This window comes from Triticum urartu, chromosome 4A (assembly GCF_056163025.1).
Source record: "Triticum urartu cultivar PI428250 chromosome 4A, HENAU_Tu73, whole genome shotgun sequence".
Taxonomy (NCBI): Eukaryota; Viridiplantae; Streptophyta; class Magnoliopsida; order Poales; family Poaceae; genus Triticum; species Triticum urartu.
Window position 1 is genome coordinate 295,771,773 of NC_141876.1, and position 15,330 is coordinate 295,787,102.

Below are 15,330 nucleotides of genomic sequence, written 5' to 3' on the forward strand. Positions count from 1 at the left end.
AAAAAGAATCAACTCAAACGGAGCTACGAAACTCATGTTATGATCAAACGAAGTTTGAATTCAATCTGATTTAATTCAAATTTTAACTTTTCAAAAAACATGTTTAAGTTGTTTATCTGAAGAGAGGAGATCATAACGAAGATGTGGGCGTTGGTTTCGTTGGATTTGGACTAACGAGTAAAAAGTAGTGATAGATTGAAGTACAGGGACTAATCTGTGAAGAAAATTATCACGAATAGGTCCCTAGCCGAAATTAAATAGAAAAAGAGAAAACCTATCTAACGAACGTTCTCTTCAGAAACAAAACCGACGAAAACCGTTCACTCCAAAGGCATAACTAGTAAACGCTCACTACATAACTAAACAAAAAAAATCAGATCTAGGTTTTCTGTGGAAAACCGATCTAGGTTTTTTTTAACCGAAAGAAAAAACGGCGGCTTTTACCGGCTCGGGCGAAATAAACCGGCAGCGGTGGCGGTTTTCCGGTGGCTCTCCGGCGAGGTGGCGATGGCGGCGGTTACGGCGGATCTCGCCGACGGCTTCGACGGCGAGCGGGGCGGCGGCAAGGGGTGGCGCGGGGCGGCGCAGTGGCGAGGCGCGGCGACGGCAGGGAGCGGCAGCGGCGCTAGCTGCGGCGGCGGACGGAGTGTGCAGCGGCGGCGGCGCGAGAGGCGGGGCACTGCAGCGGCGGCGGCGGTGCGAGGGGTGGCGCGGGGCGGCGCGGTGCCTCGGGTTATAAAGGGCTGGGGCGGCTCCTGGCTTGGGGAAGGGGCGGCCGGTGCCGTAGGTGCGGCGGACTCCGGCGGGAGTCCCGCACGGGCATGAGGAGGAAGGCGGCGGCAGCGCGCTGGCTGGGCTGGGCCGGCACGCGGTCGGCTGGGCCCTGAGCCGGCCCAGTCGGCGACGGAGGTTTTTTTTAAGATTTTCCCAGACAACAGAAAAAGAAATAAAACAAAATAAATAAAATTTTTATATAGGCGTATAATATACCAAAATTTTCAGAAAAATATTTTCTACAACATGGACATTTTTAATACTTCAAATAAAATCCACAAAATCCAGATAAATCAAAGAGTGCTACTGGTCTATTAAAATCCAGCAAAAATCATTTTAAAAATACCAAAATGATTTCAATTTAATTTTTCTCCAATTTTCTAATGTAGGGAATCATGTTACCCTAATTTCCATATATTTTATTTTTGGATAAAAATAATTTGAATAAAACTCAAATAAATCCAAACTGAAAATTAATTCCAAAAGGACCTAGAAATTGATCCTTTGAAAGTCCCAACTCATATTTCATATAATTTGAAGAAGTCATTTTATCTTCGCTCGTGAAAATCATTGAGTTGCATAAAGTTTCAGAATTGGAAATATTCTCAAATGAAATTCAAATATTTTCAACAACCCTTGTCATTTAAATAAATGGAAGAAGTCATGTCATCTTCTCTCCAGGGTTTTGTGATTGAAAAGAATTTGAATTCAAGAGATCATAAAAATGCAAATGTGAAAGTTTGGGAAAGTCCTTTTATTCCCTCTCATTTAACTTTCAAAAAGTTTCGAATTTCACTCAATTAAACAAATCTATCTATTTAGTATAACATTCCAAAATTTAGAATTTTGGGATGTTACAATTCAGACACTGGAAGTGTTCCGGGTGATTTTGGAGAAAACCGGAGAGCCGGAGGGTTACCGGAACCCTATCGGGAGAAGTAATGGGCCATATGGGCCTTAGTGGGGAGAGAGAGGGGGGCAGCCAGGGTGGGCCGCGCACCTCCTCCCCCTGGTCCGAATTGGACTAGGAGAGGGGGGCAGCGCCCCCCTTTCCTTCTCCCTCCCCACTTCCTTCCCCCTCCTAGTAGGAGTCCTACTCCTACTAGGAGGAGGACTCCTCCTTGGCGCGCCTATAGGGCCGGCCGGCCTCCTCCCCTTGCTCCTTTATATACGGGGGCAGGGGGCACCCCTAGAAACACAAGTTGATCCACATGATCATAAAATATCTTAGCCGTGTGCGGTGCCCCCTTCCACCATAATCCTCGATAATGTTGTAGCGATGCTTAGGCGAAGCCCTGCGACGATAGTACATCAAGACCGTCACCACGCCGTCGTGCTAACGGAACTCTTCCCCGACACTTTGCTGGATCGGAGTCCGGGGATCGTCATCGAGCTGAACGTGTGCTAAAACTCGGAGGTGCCGTAGTTTCGGTGCTTGATCGGTCGGGCCGTGAATACGTACGACTACATCAACCGCGTTGTGCTAACGCTTCCGCTGTCGGTCTACAAGGGTACGTAGATCACACTCTCCCCTCTTGTTGCTATGCATCACCATGATCTTGCGTGTGCGTAGGAATTTTTTTGAAATTACTACGTTCCCCAACACAGGGTGTTCGATTTATTTATCCAAGTTGCCCTGTTCGGACGGTTGCTCGAAGGCATGTTCGTCGTCCGCAGGCTCGTCCTGCTCTATGGCTGGGTCTGTATGGCTCCTGTCTCTGTCAAGGCGGGGCTTGGAGAGGCGCTTACGTCACCGCTTTGATTGCTTTTCGAGTGAACGATCCCTCGTTGCATCCCTGTGTTCCTCGTCGTCGCTTCCTTTGGGTGTGTCCACCATGTATACATCATGAGATGAGGTGGCTGTCCAGTGCCTTATAGGCATTGGTTCATGTTCATCTCCTACATCGTCGTCCATACCGTCGATGTCTTCAGAGTCGAAGTCGAGCACGTCGTTTAAATTATCGACAGTGGCTACGAAGTGGGTGGTGGGTGGGCTTTGAATTTCTTCATCATCCGCATCCCAACCTTGTTGACCATAGTCCGGCCAGAGCTCTCCTGATAAAGAGAGAGACTTTAGTGAATTCATAATATCGCCGAAGGGCGAGTGCTGAAAGATGCCCGCGGCGGTGAACTCCATGATCGGCGCCCAATCGGGTTCGATCGGTAGGGGCGCGGAGGGCTTGGAGTCTGGAGAGGAGTCCGGCTCCTTGGAGTCACGGGCTTCACAGAGAATAGGGCTGATGTTCGGCTCGATTGCCATAGAGATTGCAGCCCCCGAGGCGGTGTCCAACCACCCATCCTCGATTGGCGTAGTTGGCTCCGAATTAAGAGTTGGAGCTGATGCGGGTGCAGCCTCCAGGGCACTGTTCGGCGGCAGAGCTAGATCATGCCCATCGTGACAGTGCGGCACGCTCAGTTGCGGCTCGAACCCGTCGAAGATCAAGTCTCCACGGAGGTCCGCTGTGTAGTTTAAACTTCCAAATCTGACCTGGCGGCCAGGGGCGTAGCTGTCGATCTGCTCCAGATGGCCAAGCGAATTGGCCCGCAGTGTAAAGCCGCCAAATACGAAGATCTGTCCAGGGAGAAAATCTCACCTTGGATCGCATCATCGTTGATGATCGGAGAATCCATCGGGCCCAAAAGTGACGACACAGAGGAACTCTCAATGAAAGCACCAATGTCGGTGTCAAAACCGGCGGATCTCGGGTAGGGGGTCCCGAACTGTGCGTCTAGGCGGATGGCAACAGGAGGCAGGGGACATGATGTTTTACCCAGGTTCGGGCCCTCTTGATGGAGGTAAAACCCTACGTCCTGCTTGATTAATATTGATGATATGGGTAGTACAAGAGTAGATCTACCACGAGATCAATGAGGCTAAACCCTAGAAGCTAGCCTATGGTATGATTGTTGTCCGTCCTACGGACTAAAACCCTCCGGTTTATATAGACACCGGAGAGGGCTAGGGTTACACAGAGTCGGTTATGATGGTAGGAGATCTACATATCAGTATCGCCAAGCTTGCCTTCCACGCCAAGGGAAGTCCCTTCCGGACACGGGACGAAGTCTTCAATCTTGTATCTTCATAGTCCAGGAGTCCGGCCGAAGGTATAGTCCGGCTATCCGAACACCCCCTAATCCAGGACTCCCTCAGCCGTGGTGTTCGGATTTTTGTTGTGTTGCATTGCGCGCCGGAGCGCGCTTGCTCGGCCCATAGATGGATCTGATTGCGCCATCCTTTTGATGCGAGCCCTCACGTGGATCACGTACTAGCTTGTGTGTGGCATCGTTTGCCGCTCTAAGTTGGCCACGAGGTCGTCTATCCGACTGGATGGCTGTTTTGTTTTTTGATTGCGGGGGATCTAAGGCCTCCTCATCGAATTCAGGTAGCAGCTTTCGCTTCGGGTAGCTCTTTGTGTGGCGACTACCGCCGTATTTTGCTGCAGTGTTGAGTACTTTACCCCATCTAATTCTGAGTGTGTCTTGTGCAGCCCTGAGCCTTTGCTTCTGCTTTTTCAGACTCCTCGCAATGGCAAAAAGCCTTTGATGGGTATTCTGTTGCTCTGGGTGCCTGTCTGGTGTGATGTCATCCGGACTGTTATCTTCGCCGGAGTCGGGTTGTTCGGTTTGATTCTCCGTGTTGCCATGGTCGGACGGTGGTTCAATGCCGTGTTTGTCGTCCGTTGGCTCACCCTGCTCTATCGCTGGGTCTATATGATCGCTGTTTCTGCCGAGGTGGGATTTGGAGCGGCGCTTACGCTACCGCTTTGACTGCTTCTCGAGGGAACAACCCTTCACTGCGTCCTTCCGTTCCTCGTCGTCGTTTTCTTTGGGTGTGTCCACCATGCATACATCATATGATGAAGTGGGCGTCTAGTGCCCTGTGGGCAGTGGCTCCTGTTCGTCTCCTGCATCGTCGTCCATACCGTCGATGTCTTCGGAGTCGAAGTCGAGCATGTCGGTCAAATCGTTGATAGTGGCTATTAAGTGGGTGGTGGGTGGGCGGCGAATTTCTTCGTCATCCGCATCCCAATCCTGTCGGACATAGTTCGGCCAGGACTCTCCTGACAAGGAGAGAGACCTTAATGAGTTTAGTATGTTTCCGAAGGGCGAGTGATGAAAGATATCCGCGGATGTGAACTCCATGATCGGTGCCCAGTCGGATTCGACAGGAACGGGCGCAGGTGGTTTGGAGTCCGTGGCCGGGGAAGGATCCGGCAGTTTGGCGTCACAGCTCCCGTGAAGGGTAAGGTTGATACTCGGCTCGATCGCCGCTGAGGATGCAGCCTCCGTGGCGTGGTCTATCCACCCGTCCATGGATGACGCAATTGGATCCGAATTGAGGGTCGGAGCGGTTGCCGGTGCAATCTCCTGAACATTGTCCGATGGTAGAGCTAAATCATGCTCATCGTGACCGTGTGGCGCATTCGGCAGGGGCTCGAATCCGTCGAAGATCAAGTCTCCGTGGATATCGGCCGTGTAGTTTAAGCTTCCAAACCTGACCTGGTGGCCAGGGGCATAACTCTCGATCTGCTCTAGATGGCCAAGCAAGTTGGCCCGCAGTGCGAAGCCGCCAAATACAAAGATCTGTCCAGGGAGAAAAGTCTCACCCTGGACTGCATCGCTATCGATGATTGAAGGAGCCATCAAGCCTAATGATTACGACACAGAGGAACTCTCAATGAAAGCACCAATGTCGGTGTCAAAACCAGCGGATCTCGGGTAGGGGGTCCCGAACTGTGCGTCTAGGCGGATGGTAACAGGAGGCAGGGGACACGATGTTTTGCCCAGGTTCGGGCCCTCTTGATGGAGGTAATACCCTACGTCCTGCTTGATTGTTCTTGATAATATGAGTAGTAAAAGAGTTGATCTACCACGAGATCGAAGAGGCTAAACCCTAGAAGCTAGCCTATGGTATGATTGTTGTTGTTTGTCCTAGGGACTAAACCCTTCGGTTTATATAGACACCAGAGGGGGCTAGGGTTACACAGAGTCGGTTACAAGGAAGGAGATCTACATATCCGTATTGCCAAGCTTGCCTTCCACGCCAAGGAGAGTCCCATCCGGACATGGGACGAAGTCTTTAATCTTGGATCTTCATAGTCCAACAGTCCGGCCAAAGGATATAATCCGTCTGTCCGGATACCCCCTAATCCAGGAATCCCTCATTGACCATCGCTGGAGCCATGATCTTGATGCTGAAAGGTACTGCTTCTTGATTTCTGTGATGCCACTATAGGACAATAATAGTGTAGGCTGATGAATCAAAATTTCGAAGCATCTTTGTATTTCCTACTCCCCTGCTTCAGTTGGCAGCCAATTAGGCTGCAACTTGCATTACTTTCCAAGTTCCTCGCACCTGAACCGGCAACTCTCTGTAGTTTTCGTTAGATTTCCTAGGCTGAATTGAAGTTCATGTTGTGAGGATTAGATAAAGTTCCATCTACTCCATAGATGTGTTTTCCATTAATATGTGTCTGTATGATTCTGTTCTGCATATTCGTCTTAAATCGAAACAATAGTTATTAATTATTGGCCCACCATCCATAGAAACAAGTTGTGTACTATGGAGGTTGACTGAAGAATTGTTCACCCAAAACAATTGGACTCAAAGAAGCAGAGGAGAGATGTGAGAAAGAGAAAAGTGAGAAAAAATTGACCCATTGTGGTACAATCAGAACCTTTGGTTGTGCGATTGGATCATGCGGAGATAAATGGATCTGCTCTAGAAGAGAAAGAGAACATAGAGAAGAGAGGAGGAGATGTGCGTGAGACGGGGCCTTGTAGTTATTTCGTTACATGTTTCCAATGTAGTTTTTTTTTTCCTTTTTTCTTATTTTTTTTGTTAAACTGATTTGATTTTATGCCTGCTTTACGTATTGTGTTTCTTCTTAAATTGACTCAAATTCTGATATTACCTACACGAGGGAACAATGATGAATTCTACGGAGGATGCTCATGGTACACAACATCCTTACTTCATAATCACCTATCTGGATGGTGCACAACATTAATGCTTTGTTAATGCTAAGTCCCTTGATTGATTTTGTGTGCAGGAAGGAAAGGCTCTATTGTCTTAACAAGGATGGAAAGTATAACAACATACACAAACCAACGTGGACAACCCAAATCGGGTAAATTGTTTATGCAATTTAAGCTGTCTCTAACATTTGTTATAATGCATAAAATCCTGGTATGGGTTAAATTGCTAAACCTTCAAGACTTCTCATTGGAGTGAGGACGTGGTCGAACATTCACCCTTCCATCCATTGACTCATTGTTGCTGATATCATAGTGAATACAACATTTTTCACATGTGTTATCTTATTTTACCATGGATAATGTAGTGCTTATGTATATTCATTTATTGTATGCTTTACAGGACAGATGGGACCTGGAAGATACACCAGAAACCGAAGAAAAAGTTCTCAAAAGTGCGGAAGAGCGATATAGAGGCTGACGACCAACTGTAAGCTCCACGTACAAGACATACAAAACAGATGCAGCTAGATTGGCTAATCTGTTGAAAGATTTACAACCAGAAGAGTGGGAATGGATGATTGAGTACTTTGGCACTGATTCAATATTTCAGGTTATCTCTAAGATCACTCTTTGTCTACTATGTGTTCAGATGAAATTGCTTTCAGTATGGTTATATTTCATTTCGATTAATTGGTAGGAACACAGCCAAAAGAACACCGATAGTCATAAGAAACAGAAGACAAAACACATATTTGGATCAAAATCTTACTCGCAACTAAGTTTTGAGAAGGTATGCGTCTAACTAAATATGATTCCTCGCTGCTAACTATGATTTCATGTTTCAAGCATCTCATTGCTATATTACTTGCAGGGAAACTTGGAAATTGGAGAAGAGCCAGATTGTATTGCTCTGTGGGAACTCACTCACACGAAGAATGGAACATGGTCTGACACAGAGTCCCAGGATGTTTACGTCAGTAAACTGACTTTTGGTTATTATATAGTTATTCAACGATGTGCTTTCGGCATGCTTCTGCACCAGCTGGGATTATTCAAGTGTTGGATCATGTTATTCTTGTTTCATCTTTTATAGTGTCAATATTGGTGCCGCACCTATAATTGTTCTTTCCGTTTTTTTGGACAAAGCACATCTAAGATGTTCAAAACAAAGAAACTGAAACTCATGGTCCACTTCCAAGTGAGCATGTCATTGGCCTTCATAATTAGCTAGCTGCTTCTTCTCTTTCACCATGCATTGTTGCTGCATTGAGTCACAACTTAAAAAAATGAATATGTGCCAGCTAGGGACATGAACTTAACTGAAACTATAGGTCGAGCCACAACTTAAATCAATAGTGGAAGATTTTAGTACATGTACTTGTGCTTATGCTTTAGACATTTACACTTGTAAAACTGTTTTGACCCCTCAGTTACATACTTGCTGACACAGTATCACTCGGGTTAGTCTAACGACAATTCTTTTTAACAATGGGGCTGGAATAATTGTATGACGTATGTTATGTTGGATTCATTAACTAGAACTATTTTTTTCCTTGATTGCACGATCCAAAAAACTAGCTCGACTGGATTCTAGATCACGGACAATTTAGTCTTGGCACTTAATTAGGATGCCTAAATTACATTTGAGTTTCATTTGATGGATATTTACTATGAGAATTATGAATTTTATGAATCTACATATTATACATATGGTTTTGAATATTGTAATTGAATGCATGTATTTTTTTAGGTTGCAATAGGCTATTGCCACAACCCACTTTTCGTTGCCACATGTTAGCACCACGAAAATTTAAATTGTCGCAATAGTTTCTCGCTACAAACATTTCACCCATTGTGGTACCTATTTATCACCGCCAAAACTAGTATGTTGCAATTTCCTATTACGACGACTGGAATATTTGTTACCATAACTTAATGCCACAAGTGTAGCGGTTCGTGGCAAAATGCCTAATGCCACGAAAACAAGGATTGTTGCCATAGTTTATTGCCACAATTTACTATTGCCACGGAACAATATGCACCATGAAACGAGCGTCGTTGGCATAGGTTGTTGCAACAAATGTCTATCGCAATGAGTTATCAGTCGCCATGATTCGTTACATGTTGCATTAAAGCTATCTCTACAAAGTAAATTGTGGCAATAGATGAGTGTTGCCACGGGAAAACATGTGGCGACTTCCCACATGGTTGTTGCAATAGCACACTTTATTGCCCCAATTACCTTTTTGTGGCAATAACCTATTACCATGTGTCCAGTCGCAACGGCTGCCAACGAATGCTATTTCGTGGCAATAGGTACTTATCACCACAAATCGGCATGTATTGCGACGAACAATTTTGTTGCAATAGACTCGGATCCTTGTAGTTGTGATGTGATATATAGTTGTGATGTGATATGGTCAAGACATGATGTGATATAAGTTATTGTATGAGATGATCATGTTTTTTAAAAGTTATCGACAACTGGCAGGAGCCTTCTGGTTGTCGCTTTATTGTATGTAATGCAATCGCCATGTAATTTATTTACTTTATCACTATGCAGTAGCGATAGTTGTAGAAGAAATAGTTGGCGAGATGACAACACGCTACGATGTAGATCAAGGTGTCAAGCCGGTGACGATGGAGATAATGATGGTGCTTTGGAGATGGAGATCAAAGTCACAAGATGATGATGGCCATATTATGTCACATATGTTGATTGCATGTGATGTTTATCTTTTATGCATCTTATTTTGCTTAGTTCGGCGGTAGCATTATAAGATGATCCCTCACTAAATTTCAAGGTATAAGTGTTCTCTCTAAGTATGCACTGTTGCTACAGTTTGTCGTGCCAAGACACCACGTGATGATCGGGTGTGATAAGCTCTACGTTCACATACAACAGGTGTAAGATAGTTTGCACATGCAGAATACTCAAGTTAAACCTGATGAGCCTAGCATATGCAGATATGGCCTCGAAACACTGCAACCGAAAGGTCGAATGTGAAACATATAGTAGATATGATCAGCATAGAGATGTTCACCATTGAAAACTACTCCATCTCACGTGATGATCGGACATGGTTTAGTTTATATGGATCACATGATCATTTAGATGACTAGAGGGATGTCTATCTAAGTGGGTGTTCTTAAGTAATATGATTAATTGAACTTAAGTTTATCATGAACTTAGTCCTAATAGTTTTTGCATATCTATGTTGTCAAGGATCAATGACCCGTGCTACCGTTCCCTTGAATTTTAATGCGTTCCTAGAGAAAGCTAAGTTGAAAGATGATGGTAGAAACTACACGAACTGGCGCCGTAACTTGAGGATTATCCTCATTGCTGCATAGAGAAATTACGTCCTGGAAGCACCGCTAGGTGCAAGACCCGCTGCAGGAGCAACTCTGGACGTTATGAACATCTGGTAGACTAAAGCTGATGACTACTGGATAGTTCAGTGTGCCATGCTGTACGGCTTAGAATCGGGACATCAAAGACGTTTTGAACGTCATGGAGCTTATGAGATGTTCCAAGAGTTGAAGTTAATATTTCAAGAAAATGCCCGAGTTGAGAGACATGAAGTCTCCAACAAGTTCTATAGCTGCAAGATGGAGGAGAATAGTTCTGTCAGTGAACACATACTCAGAATGTCTGGGTACCATAACCACTTGACTCAGCTGGGAGTTAATTTTCCTGATGATAGTGTCATTGACAGAGTTCTTCAATCACTGCCACCAATCTATAAAGGCTTCGTGATGAACTATAACATGCAAGGGATGGAAAAGACAACTCCCGAGCTCTTCGCAATGCTAAAGGCTGCGGAGGTAGAAATCAAGAAAGAGCATCGAGTGTTGATGGTTAACAAGACCACTAGTTTCTAGAAAAAGGGCAAAGGGAAGAAGGGGAACTTCAAGGCGAATAGCAAGCAAGTTGCTGCTCCCGGGAAGAAGCCTAAGTCTGGACCTAAGCCTGAAACTGAGTGCTTCTACTGCAAAGGGACTGGTCACTGGAAGCGGAACTGCCCCAAGTATTTGGTGGATAAGAAGGATGGCAAAGTGAAATGTATATTTGATATACATAGTATTTATGTGTACCTTACTAATGCTCGTAGTAGCGCCTGGGTATTTGATACTGTTTCAGTTGCTCATATTTGCAACTCAAAACAAGGGCTAGGGATTAAACAAATATTGGCTAAGGACGACGTGATGATGCACGTTGGAAATGGTTCCAAGGTCGATGTGATAGCCGTCGGCACGCTACCTCTACATCCACCTTTGGGATTAGTTTTAGACCTGAATAATTGTTATTTTGTGCCAGCGTTGAGCATCAACATTATATCTGGATCTTGTTTGATGCGAGATGGTTATTCATTTAAATCAGAGAATAATGGTTGTTCTATTTATATGAGTAATATCTTTTATGGTCATGCACCCTTGATGAGTGGTCTATTTTTATTGAATCTCGATCGTAGTGATACATATATTCATAATATTGAAGCCAAAAGATGCAAAGTTAATAATGATAGTGCAACTTATTTGTGGCACTTCCGTTTAGGTCATATTGGTGTAAAGCACATTAAGAAACTCCATACTGATGGGCTTTTGTAATCACTTGATTATAAATCACTTGATGCTTGCGAACCATGCCTCACGGGAAAGATGACTAAGACTCTGTTCTCCGAAAAAATGGAGCGAGCCACTGACTTAATGGAAATAATTCATACTGATGTATGCGGTCCGATGAGTGTTGAGGCTCGCGGTGGGTATCGTTATTTGTTGACCTTCACAGATGATTTGAGCAGATATGGGTATATCTACTTAATGAACCTTAAGTCTGAAACATTTGAAAAGTTCAAAGAATTTCAGAGTGAAGTGGAAAATCATTGTAACAAGAAAATAATGTTTCTATGATTTGATCATGGAGGTGAATGTTTGAGTTACGAGTTTGGTCTTCATTTGAAACAGTGTGGAATAGTTTCGCAACTCACGCCACCTGGAACACCACAACATAATGGTGTGTCTGAACGTCGTAACCGTACTTTATCAGATATGGTGCGATCTATGATGTCTCTTAACGATTTACCACTATCATTTTGGGGTTATTCTTTAGAGATGGCTGCATTCACGTTAAATAGGGCACCATCTAAATCCGTTGAGACGACACCATACGAACTATGGTTTGGCAAGAAACCTAAGCTGTCGTTTCATAAAGTTTGGGGGCTGCGATGCTTATGTGAAAAAGCTTCAACCTGATAAGGTCAAACCCAATCCGGAGAAATGCGTCTTCATTGGATACCCAAATTGAAACTGTTGGGTAGACCTTCAATCACATATCCGAAGGCAAGATATTCGTTGCTAAGAATGGATCCCTCCTAGAGAAGGAGTTTCTCTTGAAAGACGTGAGTGGGAGGAAAGTAGAACTTGATGAGGTAATTGTACCTTCTCCTGAATTAGAAAGTAGCTCATCACAGAAATCAGTTCCAGTGATGCCTACACCAATTTGTGAGGAAGTTAATGATGATGATCATGAAACTTCAGATCAAGTTACTACCGAACCTCGTAGGTCAACCAGAGTACGTTCCGCACAAGCACTACAAAAAAAAAGACACATCCGTGACATTTTGGGCCGAACGAAATTTTTTCTGTCATGCTTATGACACTTCCATGACGATAATTGTGACAAAACCCGGTATCATCATAGATGTGGTGGGCTCCTACTTCTATGACAAAAAATCATGACAAAAAATGGGCTTTTCGTCCTGGACGGGCCGGAGACGCAGCTGTATGACATTCTTTGGGCCGTCCATGATGGAGAAAACCGTGGTAGAAGTGAGGGCGATGAAAATATCGGGGGAGTTCCCGGTTACGGTGGGTGGTCGGGGGTCGAGCGATGCGCGTTTCTCTCATACGTACACGCGTGTGTGCGAGGCTTTGCGCTCTAACTGAACCCAAGCAAGGCGTTGGGCTCTAACTGAACCCGAGCGATTGCACTGCAGGCTACGCGTTACTGAACCCGAGCGATCGATCGATCCCTTGCTGTTAACTAATCCTGAGTGATTCCTTTGCTACTACTGCTAACTGAAGCCGATCGATGCTGCCTCTGGATGAATAGTGAGCGTTGTTGGGGGGTTTGGATGAACAGTTCCCGGTGGGGGTTGGATGAACAGGAACCCGTGGTAGTAGAGGCCGTTGCCACTGGATGAACAGTACTCCGATCGATCGAGACGGTGGATGAAGAGGACCATGTGGAGGGCTAGATGAACAGGACCCCGTGGAGGGTTGGTTGAATAGTAGCCGTTGGAGGGTTAGTTGAATAGTAGCTGGTGGAGGGCTGGATGAACAGTAGCCAGTGGAGGGGTGGTTGAACAGGACCCCATGGAGAGGGCTGGTTGAATAGTAGCCGGTGGAGGAGCACGCGTTGGAGGCTGGATGAACAGGAGCCCGTGGATGAACAGTCGCAGGTGTAGGCTGGAGGAGGTTGACGGTAGATGAACAGTAGCCCGTGGAGGCAGTTGATGGTTGATGAACAGTAGCCCATGGAGGCAGTCGACGGTGGAGATGAACAGTATCCCGTGGAGTCCCGTTTTGCGGTACGCCGCACCCCTCTCAATGAATAGGACCCCCATTTCGACCATAGCGCTCCAACACAACTCAGTTTCCTCCATTTTGCGGTACACCACTCCCCTCCCGATCAACAGGACCCCATTTCGACCGTAGGAGGTCCGTTTCCTCCGTTTTGCGGTACGCCAGACCCCTCCCGATGAACAGGATCCCGTTTCGACTGTGGCCGGTCGAACACAAGGCTGTTTCCTCCGTTCTGCGGTACGCCAGGCCTCGTTTCCATAGGCTGTTCTGTCCAAGCTGGTTGGCTCCTGATGAACAGCACACGTTCCGTTGCCTCCTGATGAACATGACGCATTCCGTGGCCTCCCGATGAACACGACGACAACGCAGTTTCTCCATTCCGACCCAGCCATGTACACGAGCCCTGGCCGTACGTATGCACGAGTAGGCGTTCGAGACCCCGCCCGTATGTACGTACGTGGCCGTATTTACTTTCTTGCACCCTGGCCGCTGTACGTACGTGTACACGCTACGTGCACGCCTCTACTACGACACGTGCCATTCCTTACATGGCCACGGATCATCGCTGTAGCTAGCAGACAGACCGATCATCTGTACGTACTCGTTCGCAACCAGAATGACAACGCTATGTACGCTTCGACCGGGTGGGTCCCGACTGTCAAGCACTTCCTTGTGTGCGAAGATATAGCTTGTGGATCCCAGCAGCCAGGGGGAAATATTTTTTTCATGGAATACTGTGGCCCGTCCGATGGGTCCCTGCTGTCAGGTGGAGGAATCATTATTTTCCGTGTAATAAGGAGGCACTTCCTTGCTGCGGCTGTGGACCCAATTGTAAGCCTCTCAACGTACAGTACTCTTCTGATGGAAGTCGTTCGTTGACCACATTGACCATGCCGCGCCGAGAGCACTAGGGAGGTGGACGACGGCGAGGCCTAGGAAGGGGATGACAAGGAGCCGGGGAAGACGCGCTAGTGGATGCCCACACAGAGGGGAGTACGTGGGTTGACTTCTTCCACTACAAAAAAATACACTTCCGTGATGATACATGTTTGTCACACTAGGTCGCGTTTTTTGTCATGCATGTACATCCATGAAGATTTTATGACAGAATAAAGATAGTCATACATGTGCTGTCATAGAAGTGTTCCATGACCTTACCAAAATTATCATCATGGAAGTGTCCACTTCCATGATGATAAATCATGCGTCACAGAAGTGCTTTCGTCAAGGGTGACCAACACGTGGCATCCACCATAAAGGAACACCGTTAATATATCGGGTCCGGTTTGGGATCTGATAACCCTTTAACAGCCCCGACCAATGGGGATTTTCCACGTGTAAAATCATCATTGGCTGGAGGAAACACGTGTCGGCTCACCATTGGGACAGATGGCATCCACTCATTGGACCCAAGGCACCTATGATATGTCGACACGTGGCACATCCCAACAGAGGCCCATTCCTGTGAAAAGGCCGTCCCGTTTGACTTGGTCAAAAGGTGGAGGGCCGGCCCACGGGAAGCCTGTTAACGGCATTTTCGCATATCGCCCATTTACAGCCCGCTAACTCATGGCCCGTTACGGCCTACCGGAATTAGGACCAGTAGCGTCATCTGGGCCGTCCAATATGATTCTAGCCCGTTGTAACTTCTGGCCCATGTATGGCCCATGACGTATTTCGGCCCCTATGAGTCCCTGTGTAACTCTTGGCCCATTAACGGCCCGTGGTGAAACCGGCCCGTAATGAACAGTGTATTGCTTTATACCCATTAGCGGCCCATTATTCCATTGGGTCGTTTCCAGCCCGTGTTACCTTTCGGCCTTCTCAGGGCCCATTTATTCTTGGGCCATTTCCAGCATTCGGTTACTTACGACCCGTTACTCGCCTTTTCTGCTTGTGGGCCAAATTCAGCCCGTTGGTACAGTCGGCCCATTTGTGACCCGTTATTCTGTTGGGCCATTTTCATAGCATCATCAAATATGGCCTATT

The 15,330-nt window shown here is 46.3% G+C and overlaps 1 pseudogene; it reads left to right on the forward strand.

The window, feature by feature from the left end:
- The first annotated feature begins 507 nt into the window (after positions 1–507).
- Positions 508–7,980, forward strand: LOC147975637 (uncharacterized; annotated as a pseudogene).
- The last annotated feature ends 7,350 nt before the right edge of the window (positions 7,981–15,330 follow it).